A 20,106-nucleotide genomic window follows, 5' to 3' on the forward strand; every position below is an offset into this window, starting at 1 on the left:
CATCTTGGATATGTATACCCAAGCTATGCTGCCTAGTGGCAAACCAGCATATTCTTTATTCCACTCAAAGTTGCATAGGGTAAAGAAAGGTCAGTGTGTACAGACTCCTGTGGAGGGAATAAAGACATTCACAACATCTAAGTGATCTGTGGTGGCTTCAGACTGAAAAAAATTACAATACAGGAGTTCATCACTGCCTTGAGAGTTTATAGTATTTGATTTCTCTCCCCAACAGGTGCATAAATGACCAAATTCTGACAGAGCAATGGATTTGGATAAATCAACTTTAACAGAGAATCTTATGAGAGTCTAGAGTATTCAGCCCAATCCCCAGGTCATTTAGCATAGAAGCAATCAAGCAAACGAATGCCAATTTCTTATATCACTCACACCCTCCTTAGATTACTTTTCTGAGATTTATTTTTACAAGCTTACATTTTTATGTATATTTTAAGTATATTTTTATTACTGTTGACAGAAAAAGATATTTTTTGAGGCAGGATGTAACAATATTACAGTGTGCTGCCCTTTGTTCAATACTTTATTTTATTGTTTTTTCCTAGTACTAGTAACAATAATAATATTTAACACCTTTGTAGTACCCCATGTATTAAAAAGAGCTTTGCTGCCGACAACTCAATATCTTCTGTAGGGTAGCTAGATATTTTATCTGCATTCTAGAGATAAGCTGAGACAGATCTTTAATGGCTAGCCTTTGGAAATTATCCAAATTGTTGGTCTTTGGATTCTTTGTTGTCCATTTCTAATTTCCAAACGTTCCTGGCACACTCTTCGGTTACCTTCAACAGTGGAATCAATTATAACTCTGAAAGTAGGAACTAAGAAGGATAATTGAGAGGGTGTTTGCATTTGAGTAAGATGGCCTTTCCTCATACATGCATTCTCTCCTCCAGTCTCCGGCTGTTTCATACCATACTCAGTGTATGCTCCATCCACCTTACAGCCACAGCCTTACTGCTGCAAATATCGGTCTCCAGAGACTCTAGAGAGCGTCTAGCCACTCTGCTTTTCATTCTCACTTTTATTCCGTCAATCATCTCTATATTCCTGCTTATCTGCTGATTAATCCATGCATTCTCTCAATTGTTGTTCCTTCTTACCATTCTTCTACTCATACATTCATATGCTTGCTTGCTAACAACTGAAGAATCTTAGTTATATAAGCACTATGAATTTACCAGTCCAAAAGAATATTCAAATTACGAGCAGTGTTCCATCATATGTTACATCCCCTACTTGCTACCACCGTATTTTGTGTGCCGGTGTTCACATTTGGTTCTGCTTTCCTTCCTTCCTATGCTTACATTTCCTCCACACATACACATCTGTTTTCTGTTCTCCAATCAATGGTAAGATTTAGCTGCTTAAAACCACTGATGTATTTGTGGGTATGTAGAGGTAACAATCAGAATGAAAATACCATCAATTTTATCCTTTTATGATAAATTTTATAAAAGAACCTGTCATGAGAGTATTTCTAGTCCAGGAAAAAAGCAGAAGGCAGCATGAAAGACTGTCATGTGGGACCTTGTGGGACCTGTACTTGTATTATTTCACAGTGGAAGGCTGATGAGTTTGGTGTATGATATTTAATATGCATTGAAAGATGCATGTATTTTTAGGATTTCTGCAGATGCTGCTTATATATCAATTTATTATGTGGGATAGCATCTGAGGGTTTTTATCACTGAGTTTTAATCAAAACTGGGTAGAAAATAAAATTGGATAATCCTTTTTTTCATTTGTGGGGATTTTTTTTTTTAATAGTTCATCTCTTCCAATGTTGGTTTAAGCAAAAAATTTCTGATCTGAAATGGGCTTTTGAAAAAAGGTCTGATTTAAATATAGATAGAAAAAGACATTTTTTTACTGCTCTTTAGCGCATTCCAATGAAGTCTGCCAGTGCATGTTGATAATTATTTACAGAAAAATCCAGACAAATTTCTGTACATCTCCCCCTAAATATTTTGCAGTGCACCTTGAAAATATAGTCTTCCAGTAGCAGGTTTATGGTTAAAGTTGTAAAACAATTTTTATTAAAAGCTTTTAATGTTGGCTTTCATAAAGGAAAACTTTTTTCTTCTAAATTTTGGAGTGTGATGTGTAGTCGAAAGAAAGTACTTGGAAAGGATTCAGGTTTAACTGCAGAAGCTGGTTTTTGAGAGGATGGAAACTGAAAAGGAATTGTCATTTTTACAGCAAAAGACTTGGCTTTTTGAAAAAAAAAAAATGTCTTGTCTGGAGACTTAACACTCTTGATTAGCATGAGAAAGCATCGGGGTTATTGTTAAGTAGGCAGGTCTTTCCCTATAAGACTGTGTTGATGCCCTGAAGCTACTAGAAGTACTTGAACGTTAATTAAAAAAAAACCAAACAAACAACTGTTTTTCTAAATCTTGCAAGGTTTAACAGCTCCCTTTTACAGATCTAGCAGAACTGTGGCCCTGGGAAGCAAGGGAAGAGAAAAAGGCATTGAAGCTTGTGTAGTTTCAGATGTCATACTTAGGTCTGTAAAACTTGCAAAGAGATGAGATCTCCAAGCCCGTTTAGTAGTTTGCTACTGTTGAAAGGAGGATTTCAGATTCTGTTCTACCTTGGTCCCACTTCTGCCCATGGTCCAACCTCTTTTTTATGGGCTGTTGCTTGTTCAACTACTCATGAGCTGATCCAGCTCATTAAGTCAGCAGAAAGCAATGTGGGGTTTTTTTTACTGAACCAGGCAGCCTTTTGCAGTTTTGTTTGTTGTATTTGTCATGGAAGAGTCTGAACAAACTCATAACGAGAAGACAATCACAATCCTGAAAAACATACAGTATTTAAATCAGAAGGCTTTAGGTATGTGCTTAAGCCATTACTGGTTCAGGGCCCAAAAAAGCAACAATTAACTTATCTTTTCCAGTAGAAAATACAATCAGGATATTCTGATGGGCACAGCATACCAGAATTGCAGAACCATGGTCTCTGTTCTGCAGTCCCTGTCACCCCAGAGTAACTGAGAAGCAGAGTTGTTTTTTTCATTTGAAGGTCTGCTTGGATGCTAGGATTTCATAAACACTAAGGAAGTCAAGGTTAAATTAGCTTCCTCTTTAGTTTTAAAGCTGGCAGACTTTCCTCCCCTTAACCCCTCTAGTTTTAGCCCCTGGTGTTGTCCTGGAAGTTCAGAGACAGATTGCATTCTCTACCTTGTTCATAAATGCAACTCCCTCCCTACTTTTGTACATTTTGCTCTGTAATAGGAAAGTTATATTTCCGTTCTAATGAAAATGATGATGTAATGAGTCAACCAACAGGAATTATTAATGAAAATGCTGAAGTCTTCATTCCATAATGGAAAAAGAAAAAAGTGCTAAGGTAAGCTTTGCTATAGCTTTTTAGTTTTTCTGCTCCTTTAACAACACTGGTAGCATGAATGTTGTTTCAGACATAATGTAAATAACGAAATGGCTTTGGATTTTGGTACGAAGTATCTTTTTATTTTATTCTTTTAAGTGAGGAGAAAGTTTTTGAAGCATGGTTGTTACTGAATTGACATGTACTTTATTTCTGCAACTATACTAAGACATCAGTAAAATATGATGTGAAAATAGTAAGCCTCCCAAAAGGCCTAAATTAGACACGACATCCTTGTAGGTGCATGTGTTCAAGAGCAAGATATTTTAAGACCTGTATTTTAATCTAAATATGTGTTTGCTATTAGCAACAGAGGTCAGGCCTTCCCAGATTATCCTGTGCACAAGGAAAATCCAAGTTTGCTTCTTTTGACACATAATATGGATGCTTTTACCCTTAGCTACTGACAGTGGTGAAGACAAAGGGAATTGAAGCAATGGCTCAGTATCCTTTAGCCTGGTTCCAGCCTTTTTTTCACCTCTTAAGTATAGAGATATTCTCTGAACTGTAATTACTATAACCTGTCTACAGTGATATGATGCTCATTACTGCATGTCATATGAGGAACTCGAGAAACTATCTCTTTGTAAGGAAAGCCTATTTATGATGCCTAGTATTAAAATTTAAAATGCATATTCTTACATTACCTCTTGAGGACAAGGAAGCCTTGTATGAGGGAATGAAGTCTTATGCACACCCCAAATATGAGTATCTGTAATAGCATTTGTTCTATAGAAAGTAGAAGCACAGAAGGAACTTGATACACAATAGAAAGATGACAATGGTAAGTTCGCTGAATTTACAATAAACAAACTGGTGCATACTTTGACTCACGTATCAATTATACTATAAAGCCATGCGGTTCCTTCCCCTCTGGAAATGGGATGTTTGGGTTGTTGAACATCCATTTGTCCCATTGGCTTTCTAATACCACACAATAACTAGACTGGGTAGAAGTTGTCGATGATGGATTACACAGATTACAGAAATGAAAAAAAAAGAAGAGGTTTGTGTTTTGTTTTGTTCGACTCCAACAGTTGAATGTTGGAATGAAAAAAAAAAAAGCTGCTTTCTTGAAATGTCAATAGTTTACAGCTCTTTAATTATAAATCTTAACTTTGATCTAAATGCCTTCCACAATTGTTGAAGTTTCCTAAAATCTAAAATATTGGTGTAAGAGTAGCTAAACAACAATGTGAGAAGTACAGAAGGAGCCTCACTTGAGTGTCACAAGAAGACTTATTTGTTCCTGAATCTTGTTCTTCAGTATACAGGTCTGGAGTCATTGTGATTACTTACTATTTGTTGCCTTTGCAGATGAACAAGCCATGTTGCAACTGTTTTTAGAAATGTTTTGTTCCCATTAATTTAGCAGTCACTTTTCTTTTTGTAGAGTTTCCTCATTTCAGGACTTGAGATTTGTCTTGATATGGAGCAATTCATGAAAATTAATGTGAGTCAACCAAAGATGTGACTTAGAAATAGATCAGTTAAACATCATTAAAACCTCCAAGGACCTTCTTATCCAGAATTCAAGTGGTCCTAATTTAATTTAATTTACTTCTACAGTGAAGTTAGATCATTCAAATGTAATTCTAAAGGAGAACATCCACATTAGGGTTTAATGCAGTTTTACAGCTTCTCTTTAAAGTAACATTTTTAGTTAATTCACTTTCCTGATTGTCCCCGTATAAATAAATCCCTAATCCCACAAGTGTTTTTAGTTCTGGCTAATCCTTGACACTTCTTAATAAGGGACTGCATAATCCAGATAGCGTCTATACCAATTGCTGAGCTGGAAAACATCCAATTTTCAGTCTCTGCTGCATCTGGTAAGACTTTGTCTCTGACTATTCAGCTTTACCAGCAAACTATAGGGCAGTTGTAAGACAGGCTAAACCTAAGGCAATAGGTTTTTGTTCCCCAAATCAATTAGCTAATACTAATACAATCAGACTCTCAGCTATTAATCAAACTGAAAAGCTTTTAAGTTGATCTGCAGGGGATATCTTTAGCATCTTCGTACAAACTTTTGCTGACAGGTGAACCATTTTCAGTTAAATGTCACAGCTTCAAAAGGTGCTTGAAGCTTGCTGTAATGCTGAGGTGTAATTATTGGATGGAGAGCTTGAGAAGTCTGCGTAGGGGGAGATTTAAATTCCATACTGGTTTTCTTGGGTGTCAGTCATCAAAAGCTGCCTACAGGATGTATAGCATCAGTATATGCTTCAGCAGGCAGCTCAGTACCTCAGGCATTTAGGTAATTTTATGTGCTTATGCCATTATATATTTCTCCAAGAGGACTTAATGCTGATAGGAAATTATACGATTTGAGCTTTGGTGTGAAACCAAATCTGAACTGTTATGCTTCTGTTTTGTTTGCTTTTAAGTGGATCTTTGATGTAAAGACACAGAGATGAAGTACAGATACATAGGGATCACGCTGTGGAAGTAGAGTGGCCCTTATGGTATGTAGGGATGTGAATTTCAGCCTTGTGACAAAGCTGTATGATTGATCCTGCTACGCGTGGGCCCTTGGTCATTTGTGTTCAGGAGCTGAAAGTAATGAAGTGGGTTGACAGATGCATCATTCATTTGCATACAAATGGGCACAGAAACAGTGCTCTTACCCATGCTGGCCTTAAGAGCTGCCAAATTCAGAACAGACTTTTGAGCTGAATTGCTTTTGGATTCTATCGGTAATATTGATCAGTTCTCCACTAACTACAGTGGGAGTGAGGACATCTAACTCACATGTAGAACCCTATGTTGGATGTCTTAAACTAGAGGTAAGTCCCATCCTCATAACTTTTTACTGAGCATCACATGGATTCTTTGATCTTTGGATCTGTGTATGAGCTATAACATGGTGATACAGTAAATCCAACATTAGAGCTCTTAGTCTTGGATGGAAACCACCCTGGCCACAAGACAAAACGCCCCACTCACATGGCTCAGACTTCTCTGAAATTTTTTTGCAGGCTAGGTTTGCTCCTGTTGACTTTATGCTAGCTGGGGATGGATGATCTGTATCACTTCAATTTTGGGGGGAAGCAGCTGCATCTGTAGTGACATAGAGTTATCACAAAAGCATGAAACCAATATAAGCTCCAAATTGTGTCATCTAGGAAGTTCAATAGAACTGTGGTTACGTGCCCACAGTTAAGACAGAAGGAATGTTTACTGCTATGTGACCTAGCATTATGCAGAACTACAGCTCCACATCCCACTGAAATAGGAGTATAGGCTTTTCCTCTTGTGGGAAAAAAACCAACCCAATAATCTTTGGAAAACCTTCTGCTAATTACACTTCTATTTTAGACCTCAGACAAAAGAAGGCCATTTCAGTGGCTAGGTGCCTACTACCCTTGTTCTGAGTCTGTAGTAGTGCAATAGCATCATTATCACTTCTTCCTTCAACACCAAGTTTTCCAAAAAGTTTTCCTATCCACATATTTAAAAAGGCCCTCAAACCTTAGCTTCTCAGCTCTGATAAATCATAGCCTGAGGTGGTCTGGTGGGAAAATAAGAAGCCACTGAATAAAGAAAATGCTGAAATTTCACTTTCCATAGGGATTACCAGTTTCATTAGCCTCGGTGAAAACCGCATTTCACTAAATTTAGAGATGCAGCAGAGCTCAATACAGATAATGCATTTAATGTATGCTCTGGGTGGTGAAGTTGAAACTATTTCAAGTAATTTTCTTCAGTGTTGGATGCAGCCATTATGTAAGTTTCCTGATATCTTGGAATTTTTCTTTCTCAGAACAGCAAGTGATACTATTCCAAAGCAGCTAACATTCTCTGTCATAGAAACAGAATGGTTTGAGTTGGAAGGGACCTTAAAGATCACCCAGTTCCAATCCCCCTGCCATGGGCAGGGACACCTTCCACCAGACCAGGTTGCTCAAAGCCCCATCCAGCCTGGCCTGGAACACTTCCAGGGATGGGGCATCCACAGCTGCTCTGGAAAACCTGTTCCAGCGTCTCACCACTCTCATTGTAAAGAATTTCTTCCTTATATCTATCCTAAATATATCCCCTTGTAGTTTAAAGCCACTGCCCCTTGTCCTATCGCTACAGCCCCTGCTAAAAAAGTCTATCCCCATCTTTCTTATAAGCCCCCTCTAGGTGCTGGAAGGCTGCTATAAGGTCTTCTCAGAGCCTTTGCTTCTGCAGGCTGAACAACCCCAACTCTCTCAGCCTGTCTTCATAGGAGATGGGCTCCAGCCCTGTGATCATCTTTGAGGCCCTCCTCTGGACTCACTCCATCAGGTCCACGTCTTTCTTATGCTGGGGCCCCCAGAGCTGAACGCGGTACTCCAGGTGGGGTCTCATGAGAGCAACAGGGGAGAATCGTCTCCACAGACCTGCTGGCCACGCTTCTTTTGATGCAGACCAGGGTACGGTTGGCTTGCTGGGCTGCAAGTGCACATTGCCAGGTCATGTTGAGCTTCTCATCCACCAACACCCCCAAGTCCTTCTCCTCAGGGCTGCTCTCAATAGATTCTCCTCCCAGCCTGTATTGATACCGAGGGTTGGTTGCCCCTGACCCAGGTGCAGGACCTTGTGCTTGCCCTTGTTGAACTCCATGAGGTTTGTACAGGCCCACCCCCCCAGCCTGCCAAGGCCCCTCTGGATGGCATCCCTTCCCTCCAGCACATTGACTGCACCACACAGCTCAGTGTTGTCAGCAAAGCTGCTGAGGGCGCACTCGATCCCACTATCCGTGTCGCCCACAAAGATGCTGAACAGCACTGGTCCCAGTATGAACCCCTGAGGAAGCTACTCGTCACTGGTTTCCACTTGGGCATTGAGCCGTCAACCACAGCTCTTGGAGTGCGACCCCTCCAGCCAACTCCTTATTCACCAAGTGTTCCACCCATCAAATCCATGTCTTTCCAGTTTAGAGACAAGGATGTTGTGTGGGACAGTGTCAAAACCTTTGCACAAGTCCAGGTAGATGATCTCAATTGCCCTTCTCTTATCTACTAATGCTGTAAACCCATTGTAAGAGACCACCAAATTTGTCAGGCACAATTTGCCCTTAGTGAAGCCATGTTGGCTGTCACCAATCACCTCCTTGTATTCCATGTGCCTTAGCATAGTTTCCAGGAGGATCTGCTCCATGATATTGCTGGGCACAGAGGTGAGACTGACCAGCCTGTAGTTTCCTGGGTCTTTTTCCTTTTTTAAAAAAATGGGGGTTACGTTTCCCCTTTTCCAGTCAGTGGGAACTTCACCAGACTGTCACAGCTTCTCAAATATGATGGATAGCAGCTTAGCCACTTCATCCACCAGTTCCCTTAGGACGCACAGATGCATCTCATCAGGCCCCATGAACTTGTGCACCTTAGGTGTTTTTGAACCTGATCTTCTCTGATAGTGAGCAGTACATTCTCTCAGTCACTGCCTTTGCCTTCTGTGGCTTGGGTGGTGTGGCTGGAACGCTTGCTGATGAAGACTGAGGCAAAAAAATTAAGTACGTCAGCTTTCTCCCTATCCCAGGTAAATAGGTCTTCCATTTCACTCTGGAGATGGCCCACATTTTCCTTGGTCTTCCTTTTATCACCGATGTACCTATAAAAGCTTTTCTTGTTGCCCTTGGTATCCCTGGCCAGATTTAATTCTATCTGGGCTTTATCTTTCCTAACCTGATCCCTGGCTGCTTGGACAACTTTTCTGTATTCCTCCCAGGCTACCTGTCCTTGCTTCCACCCTCTCTAGGCTTCCTTTTTGTGTTTGAGTTTGTCCAGGAGCTCCGTGTTCATCCATGCAGGCCTCCTAGTTTTTTGCCAGACTTCCTCTTTGTTGGGACACATTGCTCTTGAGCTTGGGGGAGGTGATCCTTGACTATTAACCAGATTTCTTGGGCCCTTCTTCCCTCCTGGGCTTCATCCTGTGGTACTCTACCAAGCAGATCACTGAAGAGGCCAAAGTCTGCTCTCTTGAAGGCCGGGGTAGTGAACTTGCTGTGTGCCCTCCTTGCTTCCCTAAGGATCTTGAACTCCACCATTTCATAGTCACTGCAGTCAAGGCTGCCAGTGAGCTTCTCTTTCCTCACTAGCCCCTCCTTGTTGGTGTGAACAAGGTCCAGCACAGCGCCTCTGTGTGACACAGGTGTATCATCATTTCACATAGCATCATGTTTTATAACCACCTGGTAATATAATGCCACAGTATGATGGTATGTGTGCTTCAAAGATGTTTTTTTCCCAGTTCTGTACTCATGTAAAATTGTTGAATAATGTAAAGGCTTTTTTTAAAATTTTTTTTTTCCTACATGCATCTTAATTCTACCAAGCTAAAGACAGTTCAAACTTGATGGGAAAGCAAAAAACCCCAGATGTATTCTCCTTAGAAAAATGTATATATTGTGTATTTATACAAGGCAACAGAGTTATGCAAACAAGACAGGGAGTGAAGATATGGGATACAAAGCAAAATTCTATGGCAAATATGGCTTGGTTTCTTCACAGTATTGTTAACTGTATGGCACTGTATTAGGGGCAGACACCAGTCATTTATCTCACTTTTGATGACATCAAGTGTTCCGTTTTCTGCCCTGAAACCTTTGAAAATGACCTTTGACAACATACAAGTAAGCTCAATTCCATAGTAAATGTTAATTTTTCAGTAGTTAAAGCAGGGGTCCTCAAACTTTTTAACCAGGGGGGCGGCGCGCGGAGGAAGTGGCAGGCAGTCATCTGCAGCTGCTTGGTTTCCCCCCCCAACCCCCAGCAGGGGGGGGTCTGTAAATACCGGGGGCCAGATTGAGGACAGGACCCTGGGGGGCCGTATCCGGCCTGTGGGCCGTTTGTTTGAGGACCCCTGAGTTAAGGTGATGTGAATTCGTGGTCCGTTACTTCGGCTCTTGGTGACAACAATGATCAAACAATAGTAGAAGTAAACAGAAGTTTACCTGAATGTTTATGTCTGCTCTGGAAAGATTATTTTTAACAATGTGCTTTAGACTTCTTCAAGATTAAATCCGCAGTTTGCTAAGACAAAAATATTTGTCTCCAAGTAGGTTTTTTGCTATACATTTTATTCAATTTGTCTATGTGGTGCTATATCGATATTTAAGTATTTGGGTATTTTTAAAAATTCTTCAATGCATAGCACTTTGTTCTATTACAAAGAGGATGTTATATGTCCCATCAGTACTGGATGGCCACCTTACCTACTCTTTATTGCAAATTAAAATAAGTGTAAATAATTGCACAGGGGTAAGACATAGGGGAGTCTGGTCAGATAGGGTTAAATACCTGGTGATAGAATTAATATGAGATGGTAGAATGAGCGTCTGGTGAAAAAGTGATGTTTTCAGTGTTATGTGCTACATTCTACATGGCTAGATAGTAACTAAACACTTGAAGCCTCTTGCACATTGCTTCTCTAAGCGTCATATTTGTAACAGGGATTTTTACCACAGATTTTGTGTTTCTTAGCAGGGACTTGCATTCCTTGGGATTGATACAACAGGAAATTGCAGTCCTTCCCACATTACTAAACAAGGGGGAGCATTGCATCAGAATAGAGATCTACTATAGAAAAGGTGAATGGATCTACTGTATTTTGCTTTTTTCCTAGTGTGCAATTTATTTTGCAGAGCTCAAGCGTGGCTAGAATTGAAGATCTTAGAAATAAATGTTTTTGGCATTGTTGTTCATTTAAACAGCAGTATTATCTAGAAATTGCACTGCTGAGGTCCCTAGCAGTTTTTTCAGCTTTTTCCTTTTTTTTCCCCCCTTTTTTTTTTTTTTTTTCTTGGTGTGAAGGAAACTGTAGCAACTGGGGCACTGTTCCATCTTTAAAACCTTGCCTAAATTCAGAGGGATTAACTTTAAGTATAAAGCCTGACTTCTAGGGATGGTGAAGAGCTGTCTAAGAGAGAGTAGGCCTTGTGGGGTGACACATGCAGTCACTGTTCCTATGAGGCCTAAACACTGAGGAGTGCAGTTGTTCACTGCTGGGGATGATTTGGTTTTGTAAGTTCATTAAAACTGAAGATTTAGTAGCTGAAACAGTGTTTTCCAGGTAATTGCTGGAACTGAGCCAATGCAGTGTCTAGAGTGAACTCCATATGACAGACTATAGTTTCTACTAGCGATGGACACAAAGCAGAGATGTTGCTTGAGGGATATTTTGGAAGAGGAACTTTGTATTCTGCTCTAGTGAATTGCACAGCAGAGTTTTTCTTTCATTCCTTGATCCCTGTAGCAGAATAATGATATAATGGAAAGAAATACACTTCTTAATATTGACAGGTGGACCAAAACTGTCTTCCACTAGCCTAGGAGCTAAGTAGGGCCTTTTCTCATTTAGCAGTTGTGGGAAAAGCAAACCCATCCGTAGTGTAGAGGATTACCTGTTGTCTACTAAACTTCCTAGCAGCTTCAGTTAGATGCTTCTTTATTTTGTCCCCTAGATCATGGTGAAACGTTATTCATTGTGCAACAGGTGCCGTATACCCCACTAGAACTACGTAGTGCAGTGCAGGGTTGTCATATCTGTGGTCTACTAGCCAAGGTGGTTGGCAGTCTATATGAATGTTCATGAACCATCTTTACCTCTGGGTCTTGGCCCTCCAAACTGTGTGAGCTTTCCACGTTCTGTTCTATCAGACTGTACTTCCTCCAAGGTTTTCCTGCCCCTTATTTTCCCATCACTGCTTCCTTCCAGTCAGCCTGTTTCCCTTTACCCTTCCCTCCATAACTCTGATACTCAGCCTTCTCTAGGTGTGAACTTGTAAGGATGAGGACACAGGAGATGAGTGTTCTTGGCAGTAACAGAAATGGTTTGGGCATGTTTTTTCCTCCCTTTGACAGTGCTTTTCTTTTTAATTCCCTGGCTGAAATGCACTGTAAAACAACATTTGCAAAGTGCTGTGAGATGGAAAACTTTATATGAAGACCCAAGTGTTATTAGTATTAGTGGAAATAGTTAACCACCCTTTTTCAAAAATAGCACTCGTCTCATATTCTTCTTTGTAATGCACTTGGTTGTGTCTCTCAGGAAAGAGAGGCAGTAGGCTAATATCCTACCATCTTTCTTAGGAAGCCAGTTTAAGTTGTTTTCAGTATCTCTCCACTGTGTGAAATTGTCTACAAGTTAGTATGTTTTCTTCCTGAAATAGATGTATTTTCTATTATTATTCTGTCACATCAGAGCCTGTTACTTGCTGCGATACTGCTAATATTGTGGCGCCTTCATGCCACTGCTCTTGGGAAGCAGTTAACTCTTGTTTATAGTATTAAGACACCATATTAAAGGTTTTCTTCTATATTCATTTTAGGAGAATGATGACCAGAATGCTTTTGCTTAAAAGGCTTTTTCTTTTACTAGCTTTGCCAGCATTCTTTTTTCAATCCCATTTTTATTTATGAATAAAAAGCATTAGTTTAAAAAAATAGACACCTGAAGATTATAATTGTTGCAAGGATATAGTGGCAACGTAAAAGTATTGTTTCCGGAATGCAAACAAGAAACAAAAATTAGATTGATGAAGGTTTGCAAGTAAGATTACTTTCTCTTGAAATGTTCTATTCTTTTCTTTGCCAATAGTGCTGACTTCTAGTTGATTCTGAAGTGAAGATGCGATTGAAGTGGACAAGAGCCCATTTCTGGGTGCCTTCGCAACTCCAAAGAAGAGAACAGAAAGAAGAAGAAGAATGGGGACCAGAGGAATGTTTTCTACAGACCAGCTAATTCCAAGTAACTTCAATAGTTTAATGTGTGAAAGAAATCTTTTGTAGAGAATGTAACCTTCTACTGCTTTCATGTTGCTTTATTTTCTGTTTGCTTTTCTGTTAGTTTTTCTTTTTTTGTTTTGGTTTGGGTTTTTGTGTGTGTGTGTGTTTTTAATTACAGCAAACTCAAGTATCCTGAAACCCTCGGCATTGTAGACATCTATATCACAGTCTCTTTTCCAAACCGATTTGACTGTAAGGTCTTGAGTCTAATGGCATCCTCGTGATACAGCTCTGGAACTCTGCAAAACTGGGGCCTAAAGGAAGAAAAACAATAACCTAAGGAGGGACAAATTTGTGGGTAACAGTCACTGGAACATATAAAGTGATATTTGGCCATGTGACATACTTATTTATTGGACTTAGGAGGTAGATACAAAGATACTACAACTGTTAATAGCCCCTGGGCATACCTACACATTGTATGAGAGCTGTGTGGCCCCAAAATGCTTTGAAACCTTGAAATTGTGTATCTCTGTTACAAGCAGTTTTCCTTGAGCTGAAGCTTGAGCTCACACAAACCATTTGGCTTTGCAGTAGGACTTCAGTGGGGCCTTCCTGGAAGAACCTTCAGCCATCTCATTTTGCTGACCTCCATGATATGATGCCAGCCTGATGGCAGGTCAGTCACAGTATCCTGCAGCACATCCATGTAGCAAGTAGGCATAACCTTATGTACTTACATGGGGATTCTTTACTAGGTGCACTAGTTGGGTTGCTGTAGAGCTGACCTGACCCTTGAATAGGCTTTTTCAGGAAAGTACTGTGAAAAAGTGACAAATTCAGCTTGAACCTGGGCTTTAGGCCATTTCTACGCAGCTGCCTATTTACAGCTAGTAAACTCAGCTAGTCACTTGTTTTGATGATACCAGTTAGATGACAACTTATTATGACTATCAAGCTGTAAGTGAAACAATAATTTTAAAGTTCATAGTTTCTTGAACCTTCTGACTTCTCATACCATATATTTTTTGGCATCCCATTTTATCTGTTCTGTTCAGTTATGTCCTCTTCTATAGTGGTGGTGTTCTGTACTTTGCTCATCTTCTTTGCTCTAGCTGTGCTCAACAAACTCCTTACAATGACAGTTCATATTAATGTTAGAAACTGACTTCCAAAGACCTGATCTTTTAAAAAAACCTGTTTATTATAAATGAGCCTGCCTCATTTATAATTTAGAAATCAATTTCCCAATAGTATTATGAACATTCCAGAAGACAAAAAGGCCTATCCATAGAGCTTATGGAAGCCAATATCAGTGAAAAAAAAAAAAAATTGCCTGCCCAATTGAATATATATGGATGTTGATAATAACTACATGATATGGCTTGCTTAAAACTCCATCACTCTTGTGACAGAAGAAATCCACTATGCTCAGCGTCAGAGATGATGGAGTTCTATTGCAAAACATTTATTTATTTTGGAAGAACAAATACTCATTTTTTTATATATAAATTTGTGTGAACAGCACATGTTTTAGGATTTTGCTAAAAAAACAACCCCAGGTTCTCCATGTACTTTAATTTTTCCTTCAGTTCTTCACAGATTGAATGTTCATTCAGCCAGCCTGGGTGACTAGGAAGATATTTTTCCTGTCTTCATTCACTGCCCAGTGAAGGGCTAAATGTAATCAGAGCATGACATGCCTAATCAGTGTGGAACATCCCATCACACTGTCCCTATGAAAACATGTACGTTCTGTACAGGGCTGTATCCAGTTCAAATAAGTGCATTGCAAGCTATGGAGCTGCTGAATATGATGCATCGTAGATCATTCTTTAAGGAGACACAATCTTAACTATATTCCAAAGCTTTATGCTTTTTATTATGTTTCTAATTGACTCTTGCTATCTCAAAACCTTTTAAATTTCCTTTTTACTATTTAGACAATTTGCTGCCTGCTATTAGGTGTCTATAATTGAACGAGTTGACATTTATATGCTTGCAGGGGATGCACAAGTGAAAGGAATCCAATGTTTTAAAACCATTTGGCAGTGATAAAATCAAATAGATCCACAATAACTTATGATGTGTATAGATTTCACGTTCCAGACTTCATGCTGCTGTTCTTCCGTTGTTGTTTGTACCTATATAACTAACATTTTAGCAAACACCTCTTCAATTGTATAAGCTATTGGGCAGGAAAGCTAATCTGGCAGAAAACACAGAAGCATTTGCATCAATAACCATCTCTATAAAAATGTTTATCATTGGAGCTAAGAAGCTTTGCCATTTGTCTATGGTTGAGAGTTGTAAAAAGTTTCTCTCTCCTGAGAGAGGGAAATGGCACCAGGTCATTATTGCTCTTCACAGAAACACTGTGGGGAAATACTTGCTCTTAATATTACTTGACGCAAGCTCTAAAAGTAGTTCTATAGAAATAAGTATTCTAGTCATGTATCTCCAGTAAATTAAAATCCCAGAAAAATGCTAGAAAATAGAAACTGCAAGTGTGCAGTGCACACTTCAGTGTGTCCTTAGTTATCATTTTTTTTATAACTTCAGGTAATCTGAGTGAATTTCAGATCAGGGTATATGAAATGAGATGAATAAAGGTCTGCTCTTGGAAGCTGTTATTCATCAATCAATTAACTCAGGAAATTTTTTTAAAATTCTAATCTTCCTGCTTCAGCTATATTGAATTAAACTGTGACACCCAGGCAGTTAAATTTTCTCCTTGAAATATATATACTTTGATACAGTGTTTGAACATCCATCTGCTTTCTGAGGTGAGCAGATGTGGCCGCTTCTACTGCAGTGTGAAGTAAGAAAACATACTATGCCTCTTTTCCTGGAAAAATGCAATATGCCTCTACATATATATTAATTTTTAAGTAAGGCTGAACATAACTGGGTAAAGGAAAATTAGCTGCATTTTCTGAAAGTCTTCATTTTGTAATTGCTGTCATAACTTGGATTTCTAGGTGTTTGTTTAATTTTTAAATGTGAAATGAATCTTGCATTGCTGGTTTACACTAAAGAATACAGTGCTTTAAGTGCAAGGTCTGAATTGTCATTTCTTTCCGAGATTTGCCTGAATTATATATGTTTCTAGCTTAACACAGGAGTTACTGACTAAAGAGCCCTCCACGGTAGATAGTGCATTGTAATGGTCATGTTTTAATGTTTTATCAAAATATTGTGATATATTTTGCCATGTTCAGCTAGTTGAGTCAAAAACTATAGGAAAAGCTTAGAGTTTCTTTTTAGCAGCTCATATGATTTAGAACATCTCTATATACATTTGGATTTAGAAATAGTAATGTTTAAATATTTAAGCTAAAGTAATTTTAAATGTGCCTTTTATACTTATCTTGACAATACCATCATAGTCTATGATCAAAGAATAAATCTGAGTATGCTAAATGTTTTTCAATCAACATAATACACTGCTTTATTTGGCATAGACTTATTGGATATCCTATATGGGTGACAGTCCAAGTGAGATAAGGTGTACAAGACCAGTGGCGGGTTTAAGGAAAGCTCATTAATACTCAAAATCGGTAACTTTATCTGCATGTGCCTGCATTATATGTGCAATATGAGCAAAAAGTTTTGAAAATTTGCTTTCCTAGTAAATAGATAAAGTTGCCAGAGCTAATATGTAAAATCCCCTTTTTTGAGAGGATTTCTCTTTAACATAGATTCAGGCTTGCTTAAGTGAGTACTTAAATATAAAGCCAAGCTGGAAAAGACAGATTTATTGGAATAACAGCTGCCACCACTACTGATAAGTGCTCAGCATCTGACTTCTCTAGCTGCTGTTAAATCACATACAATTCCTTGGGCTGGGAAAGTAAATAAAGATAACTGAGTATAGCAATCTGTGTGAAACCAGGGAGAAGAACAGAGGTTGCAGGGAGATCTGAAAGACCACACATAAGCTAATCTGAATGCACGTGGCTTTGGTGTTAATTGCAGTCTCAGCATCTGTGTAAATAGTTTGCTTATTAAAAAAACAGGTTAGTGTTATAAATGTGGAGTCTTCTTGTATTATCATCCATTACATGATGTAGAAACGTGTCAGCAGCAGTAATTCCAGAGAGACAAACCTCCCCCTTCAAATATGATTAACTAGAAAATAAAGCTAGGAGTAAAGTAAACAGATGGCCTGGAGGGACTTTTAAAAATGTGGTGGTGGATTTCCAGACGAAATAACCTACACAAACAAGAAGGAAGTGGTTAAAAAAGTAATTTAGTGTATGCGCAAAGGAATAAGGATGAGAAAAGAAAATATTTTTTTTACTATCCTTTTGGGAAAAGATGGAAAAGAAATGAAAAAGATGCTGTTGCACCTGAAACACTGGGAAGACTGATAAAAATACTCAATGAGTAACGTGAGCCCACAGAAGGAGATCATGGACAAGACTGCTGTTGTGCTGTTTTTCTTTTTTTCTACTTAAAGCCAAGCAGAAGAGGAAATTATACCAAAAGCTGAGAACTCTTGTAGCTCTATGAAACTCTGGAAACATTAAGAATTCCTTGTTAATGACAGATTCATATGTGGCAGACAAGTTTCTCACAGGAAAGACTGTCAAGATACATACATCCAGTGTGACACCATAGCTTCCAATTACCAAGACTGCTGTACTATCCAGGGAAGCTATCAAAGCAGTCATGGATACTAGAAAAAAAATCCTCAAACCAACCTACTGGCTCAAATGAAAGAAAACCAGGAAGCAGGAGACACTGAGACTATACTGTGATGTAAGGCAGACATCAGAAAGCAGTATGAAAAGCAGAAAAAACCTGCAACCCAGTCTATAGGCAGGGATGAGGACCAGAAATACTTCTTATCCTAAAACTGAAACTACCATAGGAGCAGTAAGGAGCAGTATGGGTAATGAATCACAGAGTGATCAGGATTGGAAGGAACCTCTGGAGATCATCTAGTCCAACCCCCTGCCAAAGCAGGCTCACCTGCAGCAGAGTGGTGTCCAGGCGAGTTTTGAACATCTCCAGAGAAGGAGACTCTACAATGTCTCTGGGAAGCCTGTGCCAGGGCTCTGTCACCCTCAAGGTAAAGAGGTTTTTCCTCATATTCAGAAGGAACTTCCCATGTTGCGGTTTGTGGCTGTTGCCCCTTGTCCTGTTGCTGGGCACTGCTGAAAAGAGCCTGGCCCCAGGCACTTGACACTCACCCTTAAGATATTTGTAGACATTGATAAGATCCCCTCTCAGTCTTCTCCTCTCCAGGCTAAACAGGCCCAGCTCTCCCAGTCTTTCTTCACAAGGGAAATGCTGCAGTCCCCTCATCCTCCTCACAGCCCTCCGCTGGACCCTCTCCAGCAGTTCCCAGTCTCCTGTGACCTGGGGGGCCCAGCGCTGGGCCCAGCACTCCCGATGGGCCTCACCAGCCCGAGCAGAGGGGCAGGATCAGCTCCCTGCACCCGCTGGCCATGCTGCCCCTAACGCGCCCCAGGGTCCCATCCGCCTTCTCGGCCACAGGGCCACCGGCTGTCCCCCGGCACCGCCCGGCCCTTCCCCGCAGAGCTGCCCCCCAGCAGCCCACCCCCGGCCTGTGCTGGTGTGTGGGGCTGTCCCTCCCCAGGGGCAGGACCCCGCGCTGGCCTTTGTTGAACTCCATGAGGTTCCTCCCCGCCCAGCTCTCCAGCCTGGCCAGGTCTCACTGAATGGCAGCGCAGCCTCCTGGTGTATCAGCCAGTTCTCCCAGTTTTGTATCATCAGGAAACCTGCTGAGGCTACGCTCTGTCCTCTCCCGAGACTGGACCCAGTACTGACCCCTGGGGGACACCCCCAGCTGGACTCTGTGATGCTGATCACAGCCCTGTGAGCTCTGCCATTCAGCCAGTTATCAACCCACCTCACTGTCTGCTCATCTAACCCACACTTCCTGGGCTTGCCTATGGGGATGTTATGGTAGACGTTGTCAAAAGCCTTGCTGAGGTCAAGGTAGGCAATAATGACTGCTCTACCCTCATCTACCCAGCCAGTCCTTCTATCATAGAAGTCTATCAGGTTGGTCAGGCATGATTTCCCCTTCGTGAATCCATGTTGATTGCTCCTGATGACATTCTTTTCCTCCACATGCTTTGAGATGACTTCCAGGATGAGGTGTTTCATCACCTTTCCAGGGATAGAGATGAGACTGACTAGCCTGTAGTAGTTGCCAGAGTCCTTCTTGCCCTTTTTGAAGACTGGAGTGATACTGGCCTTCCTTCAGTTCTCAGGCACCTCTCCTGTTCTCCATGATCTTTCAAAGATGATGGAGTGTGGCTTGGCAATAATATCTGCCAGCTCCCTCAGCACTCAGGGGTGCTGAGGAAGTTTATAGAAGAGATGTCTGCCACCTGTAAGCAATCCCAAAACTAGTGTGTGTGTGTGTATATATATAGTCATGTCAAATCGTATTTGAAGATGCATTATTAGACTGTCAACCAATTAAATTCCAGCTGTGTTATAATGCTAGCTGATGAGACAGATAAGTGGTTAGATTTAAGAAGGAAGTCTACAAAGTGATGAAGGATGGTAAAACCTTTCTGAAGTCAGAGGAGTGAGTACACACTGTTCATAAGAACCTCTCCTCCCCAAATGACATGTTCATTAGAATTTCCAGTAGTCCAACTGCAGGTGTACCTCCCACTGTTGAACAGCAGTGAAGTCCTTGATGGAAAAGAGAAATAAAAACTGTCTAGCAGCATCCAAATAGGAAACTGAAAATATATATCAAGAAAAAAGACACTTACATTACAGGGTTATTTCAGAGGTATATTCCCACATTTACCACATTTAGGAGGTAACCGGCAAACATATCAACAAACTACCATACTGGTTATAGTAATTACTTACATCAGACTACAGTGGTAGTCTAGCTCTGCAAGAAACAAGGGACTCTTCAGGTAATATCAGAACCTGTCGTGAAGTCACACTGAAAATAAGTCATTAGCCTTATCCAGAGACTGAGGATGTAAGATCTGCTTTA

General features: G+C 40.3%; 1 long non-coding RNA gene across 1 annotated transcript in view; it reads left to right on the top strand.

The window, feature by feature from the left end:
- The window catches only part of LOC119147604, a 33,176-nt gene extending 14,600 nt beyond the window's left edge, over nucleotides 1–18,576 (top strand). The window contains exons 2-3 of the long non-coding RNA XR_005104089.1: nucleotides 12,979–13,128; nucleotides 13,701–18,576. This is a non-coding gene — a long non-coding RNA (uncharacterized LOC119147604). The remainder of the gene's footprint in view (nucleotides 1–12,978; nucleotides 13,129–13,700) is intronic.
- Nucleotides 18,577–20,106: the final 1,530 nt, after the last annotated feature.

The sequence above is a fragment of the Falco rusticolus genome, chromosome 4 (assembly GCF_015220075.1).
Source record: "Falco rusticolus isolate bFalRus1 chromosome 4, bFalRus1.pri, whole genome shotgun sequence".
NCBI classification, from domain to species: Eukaryota; Metazoa; Chordata; class Aves; order Falconiformes; family Falconidae; genus Falco; species Falco rusticolus.